The 6299-nt window shown below is 40.1% G+C and overlaps 1 protein-coding gene across 1 annotated transcript in view; it reads right to left on the bottom strand.

Moving 5' to 3' along the window:
• LOC137977348 (uncharacterized) overlaps positions 1-6299 on the bottom strand; it is a 37935-nt gene that overhangs the window by 12838 nt on the left and 18798 nt on the right. The window lies entirely within an intron of this gene.

Here is a 6299-nt window from a genome sequence, read left to right as displayed (position 1 = left end):
AAAATGTTCAGATTGCCCAACACAATCGGGATAGGCCTATGAAATCATGGAGCAATTGCATACTACAAAAATTGAATGTCTTGTCCTTCGATATTCTGAAAGGTTTTCCCAGTGGAAACAGTACTTTTCCCACGTGTTGTGCCGTTTACGTCACCGTAGAACACTTTGTAACCAAGAACCTTCCCATTGGTGTATTCCGGGGGGACTGGGTTCCATTCGAGTAGTACCACAGATGATCCTATCGTAGTTGCTGATATGTCTAATGGAGGGTGGTCTGGAACTAGGGAAAGGCCAGACGTGCAGTAAGTATTTGCGTAAACTTGAATAATAGAAAAACCTGGTTCACATCACTTAAACAACAAAGATTGTGCACTGTTGTGGCAAAATCACATTCTAGTAAGTAACAAGATCTAACCATGATGACAAGATTACGGAAAAACCTGTCCGCACTAATTTATTTTAAAATTTTCTTTCTTTAATCGTTATTTTAGTGACTGGACCCCTTTACCTGCATATATGATGTCATCACCTCGTCTTTTTAAATCTTCATTGCTCAAACATTAACGATCTCACTGAAATTATGTAAGCATCCTTACTAGTCTTAGTGTTTATTCATTTGTATCTGTGAGTGTGTGCGCGTTGAGCGTTTCGCACTTGTGTGAGTGTGCAAGGATTAGAAATGGATTTGCGTTTCCTCCTACTATTTTTATTATTTATTTATTTTTAATTTTTTTTTATTATTTTCTCCAAACGGATAGAATAAGTAATTAAGTATAAGACCGAAAGGGGAGAGGTGATACGATATACCCCCAGCCTGTTATGGAAACTTCAGTGAAGAAAACAAGGCTTGATGGCAGCTCAGATTCCTCCAAAGAGCCTGGGGCAAATTGCCTTCTGTATGAAGCCAGAAATAATTTGAGAACTCAGTATGTTGATGAAGTTAATTTCAAAGGGCAACTTCTCAGATTAATCATGCTATGCCATTAGTACAGATTATGAACCCGAAAACAAAAGACAGTGACAAAATTGAAACTACATTTGGCAAATCTCAACGCGGAGCTTATGGAGGCTATCAGTTATGTTTTACTGAGGCCTATTTTCAAGTGTTTTTGATATAAATTCTATGCCTCGAATTGATTCAATTTTGATCAGATTTTCCAGTTTCGTCTTAACGATGTACCAAAATTTCAGTACTCAAATGAAATTGGTGAATCTGAAAAGAAACTTCTAGAACACCTGACAGTTGACAAGGGCAAACTGAATGAAATTGAAAGAAAAACTACTGCAAAAGCTGATTCAGGAGCAAGGAAAAGTGAAAGAAAATATAGGTTTTCTGCCTCCAAGTTTGGACTAATAATGAACAGAAAAAGAAATCAGTCCTTGTACAGAACATGTTACATCCAAAGCCTTTTTCCTCTAGGCATACTGCTCACGGTAAAAGATACGAGTCAGTGGCCCTAAAGCAATACCAAAAGTATATGTTTTCTACTCGAAAACCAGTTCAAGTGTTGAAATCAGGGTTTGGTGTATGCCTAGACTTGCCAATCCTTGGTGCTTCGCCTGATGGTAAAGTTATTGACATTGGATGCAGAAATCCTTACGGATTAGCTGAAGTTATATGTCCTGAATCGAAATTTAGAGTTACACCCGTAGAGGCATTAATTTCGTTTTAGAACTGGTTGATGGAGAGCCTAGACGTAAGCGCATACATCATTATTATGCACAAGTACAAGGACAGTTAGGTGCAACGCAGTGTAAATGGTGTGACTTGTTTACACCAGCAAAGGCATGAGCATTGAAAGAACAACGTATGACCATGCATACTAGGCAAGTATTAAGAATAGGCTGAAGAGTTACTTCCGTGATCATTTTATTTCCACAGCTGCTACTGAGTTTTGTGCATAGTCACTTAACAAAATACTGTGCTTTTTATGGTAATTTTAATCATTGTTTAACACTTCAGTGATTCTGTATTCTGGGGCTGAATCCCGTCTTGCCCCAATAAAACTGGAAGGTGTGTCTGCATTATATGTAATGAATAGAGTGGTTATTTCGACGTATAGAACACCAATTCTTTTGTTTCTTTTTGCTTGTTCGTCATTTTTAGTTTTGACTGTAAGTCTCCTAAAATTTATCGTTAGATCTGAACAGTGATGAAATGAATCATATATGAACTGCGGATATGAAATCAAGTGCAGCTATGATCTTCGCAGTTATGAAGGCAATTTTTACAATTGCGTAGAGAAGCCTGAAAAATTCAGGACTTCAACGGGGTTTGAACCCGTGACCTCGCGATTCCGGTGCGGCGCTCTAACCAACTGAGCCACAAAATGAACCCACAAATGACCAGCTGCCAACGCCAGTGGCTTCATAGCTCAGTTGGTTAGAGCGTCGCAATTGTAAAAATTGCGTTCATAACTGCGAAGATCATAGCTTCACTTGAGATGTGAACAGTATAGGACAGGAACCGGGGTAGCAAGTCAGATATTGCTCTTATCTGGCTATAAATAAAGAGCAACTACGCGTTTCAAGACAACTTTTTTTTATATTTTTACCATGATATATAATTAATTGAATTTCAGAAGAGATTTTATTCTTGTTACTGAGAAATGGTGGGGCGGGTGGTGAATCAAAGGGAAATCAACTAGGAACCCAATTACATTTTCCCATCAAAACTATCCATTCCTTGACAATTGAATACAAAAACATACAATAACTGAGTGAAGACCGAGCTGTTTTAATGAATACATTCAGTGCACAGAGGAACATTTCGTTCAACGTGCACTTTCATGAATCAGGTAGAGATGAGGGGGTCCTGTAAATTACTCACCCTATCCCTAACCCTAACCCTGACCCTAAAACAACAAATAATCCACATCTGTATGACTAGACTAAATGAACCTAAAGGAATTACTCCATTCCAAATTTTGTAGTTCTTTATCCTGTTTATTGCTAGTTCGACATGAATTCGTGCACTGGCAATTTGTTGTGTTCTTATAACATTCTCAGGAGTCATCTGCTGTCCGAGAAATGAAGGGATGCTGAGGCTCGTACCCGGTGGCAAGAGATCCTGAATAGTAAAGCCCTTGTCCGTCATGATAGAGTCTCCTTCACGGAAATGTTTGAGTCAGAAAACCACTGTGAATGACATTTTCTCGATCCGAAATGCTGCCTAAATACAGCTGGCTTATGAAGGTAACGGCACTATTCGGGGCAATACCAATCAACCCTTTAAGTGTCATGTGGTTTTTAATTTATAGGAACTGAATAGACTACTAGGCATGTCGTACCTTATTTTAGTGCAGTCTATAATAAAAAGCCTTGAAGGATACTTATCCTTGAGTACTTCTGGCATAGTTTTTGCAATAACCTCTCTAAATGGCCATTTACCGCGCACCGGTGGCTCAGTTGGTTGAGCACCGGGCTGTCACGCGGGAGGTCGTGAGTTCAACTCCGGCCGGACCAACACTCAGGGTCTTTAAATAACTGAGGAGAAAGTGCTCCCTTTGTAATTACATCTGCAAATGGTTAGACTCTCTGGTCTTCTCGGATAAGGACGATAAGCCGGAGGTCCCGTCTCACAACCCTTCAATGTTCATAATCCTGTGGGACGTAAAAGAACCCGCACACTTGTCGTAAAGAGTAGGGCATGTAGTTCCCGGTGTTGTGGTCTGGTCTTTCTGGTCTGGATAGGGTAGGGTGGAGCACCTCGCATAGGACCTCGAGTCCTGTTCGTGCTCCTTCCCTCTGGGCAGGAGAAGGGACAAACCAGATGTCTCGTAAAACAAAACAAATAAAACAAAACAAAACAGATGTTTATCTGAGCAAACTTGAGGTACATAAAGTTAATCCAAGCAGTAAAGCTTCGGCTGACAGTTGATGTTGCAATTCCAGAGAAATCGGAAAGATGCTGCAAAGCAAATCCTCTTCGAAGGCGACACATCACCATAAAAAAATTCGTCAACTGGTTTTAGCTTTCTTTGTCTTCCCTTTTTGCCGTCCAGTTGTTCTGTTTCTAAGTTCTCTTCTTCCACGTCATCATAAAACTCAGCTGGTATAGCTCGTTCAGAAGAAGAGCAGTATCTTATGTTTTCTCCACTAACGCCTGGGTTGAGAAATTCATAAGTGGCTATGAAGGTGGCATATTTGGGAAAACCTGTATAGAAAGAGATGTTTTCGTCACTTTTAAATCTTTCTGAATCAAACACGCGCTCGTTCATACGTTCAAGGTTTTTCTCCGCTGCCGAAGAAGAACAGTGCCTTCGTTTTCCAGTGCAATTATCCGTTTTTCGGCCTCATGAAGCTTTCTTTCAGTGCTTAAAAGTTTGTTCTCAAGGTCTTCAGGCTGCCTCTTTTGATCCAGTCTTTTAACCATGTCATCTTGCTTTGGGTCATCCGCATATGCCTTTTGGACGGTTTCACTTTCATTCACTGAATCTGAAAACCAACATGTCACGGTGCTGGTCGATGGCTTCGTGTTCTGTGTTTCTGCCGTAGCTTGTAAGGGAAGTCTTACCGCTGGAGCCTCTCTTTTTCTCGGTGATTCCGGACAACATTTGAACTTTAAGGAAACCACATTATTCTTTACATAGACATTCCATTGAGCGGCTTTCTCAAATTTCTCAGCTTGAAATGTCGAGAGCAGACCTTTGTCTTCTTTGTCACTCGAAAGTACTTTCCCTCATCTCTCCTTATCGCATGCATGCATTGCTTACATCTAGTGTCATCGGTAGGAAAGTTGAAATATGATATCTTTCTGTTTTTCTCACCCTTGTAACCTTTTTGATTGCATTTAGGCACGCAACAGTACGAGGGCATGATCGAAACCGTTGTTCTAGAGACTGACTAGACTCGTTCTCGCGCTACTCGGCCCAGGTTGTCCGCGTCGTCCACCATTTATGGAATGCAAAAACGTTGTCATAGAAAAACAAAAAAAGAAAAAGCCAAATAGGAATTAATTAGGCTAATAAGCCCAATGAATTCATTTGCAGCATCCACGCATGAACGTCGTATTTGCCCGTTGGATTTTGCTATTGTTCTAAAGCTGGAAAATAATGAAAAAGATTCCGGGGAAATGCAACGGCTGTAAATGAATCCAACCTGAGAATGTGCTTAATTATAGCCTGATTAATTCAAATCCTATTCAGTTGACTTTTTCCCTTTTTCATTCTTCTAAGACAACATTATTGCAATTAGGTGTATCTGTAACTACATTTAAAGACGTTCGCGGCCATTGCTACTGCACATCCTCACAGCTCACGCAAATTCACATGCCACGTCATGCATCGAGCGCGCACGCTAAGTACTAAAATGAACAATGATAGGGCAGATGGCCATTGCTATAGCTTTTCTTGGATTTAACGATCTTGGATGTTCGGTGACCCCCACTTTTCTTTTCAGAAACATATTTTATTTACAATTATCCCCACATTGTCCAAAAATGAACAAAAAAATCAATGTTGGAAGTTAAAAAAAATTCAAGATTTGTGTCCTCGGGACACGGAATCCTGCCATCTTGCGGCTGCAAGGCGCATGAAACTATGGTCACTAAGTGCGAACTTGTTTTTTAAGGAACCTCATCAGTTACCTAAATTCACTTGATGGGTCCACTTAAACAAAGTTTGGTAGAGAACATTTCACTTCAAAGGTGTAATTGCAATATTTTTGGGCTTACAGACACTGTAGCCTTATTGGCTAAAGAAGCCGGATTTTTTCAGATATAGGATGTTCTCCCGGGCAAGTTCTTTCCAAAACGAAGACGGTGACCTCCCATTTTTTTTTTTTACATTTCTGACATCACTAACTCATCATCTTTCAATGGTAAAATTTGCAGAAAAAAATCAATGTCAGAAAATTTTCGCGCGAAGGTCCTTAAAAGAAGAAAACGATTGATGGTTATTATCCACTGCGCCATGGCCATTTGATATTTCAAGTTCTGATGGTGCCTATCGTTTTTCGGTGATCAAATTACACTGTATTATGTGGACGGGAGTGTTTTACCAGGAACTAAAATACTCGAGGAATCAATACGACCACTACATTGGGGAACCGTGTGACGTATTTTTCGTATGTAACAAGAGTGGTCATATTGAGCCATGACGTCATGATTCCCGCCTTTGTTTGTTTGCAGTAATACCAGTACCCTGTATTTGTGTTAAACCCTGCTTGTATACTTAGTGTCTATACATAAAAAAGAAAATTACCCGTTAGCTCGAAGATATGAAGTTTATGTTCTCGTGGCAAAAACAATATCTCACGAGTGACCGCAGCGATCAATGTTGTTCAGGCCACTCAAACGT

This window comes from Montipora foliosa, chromosome 1 (genome assembly GCF_036669935.1).
Source record: "Montipora foliosa isolate CH-2021 chromosome 1, ASM3666993v2, whole genome shotgun sequence".
Lineage (NCBI taxonomy): Eukaryota > Metazoa > Cnidaria > Anthozoa > Scleractinia > Acroporidae > Montipora > Montipora foliosa.
The sequence above is the reverse complement of the archived record's forward strand: the minus strand, read 5'-3'. Positions and strand labels throughout refer to the sequence as shown.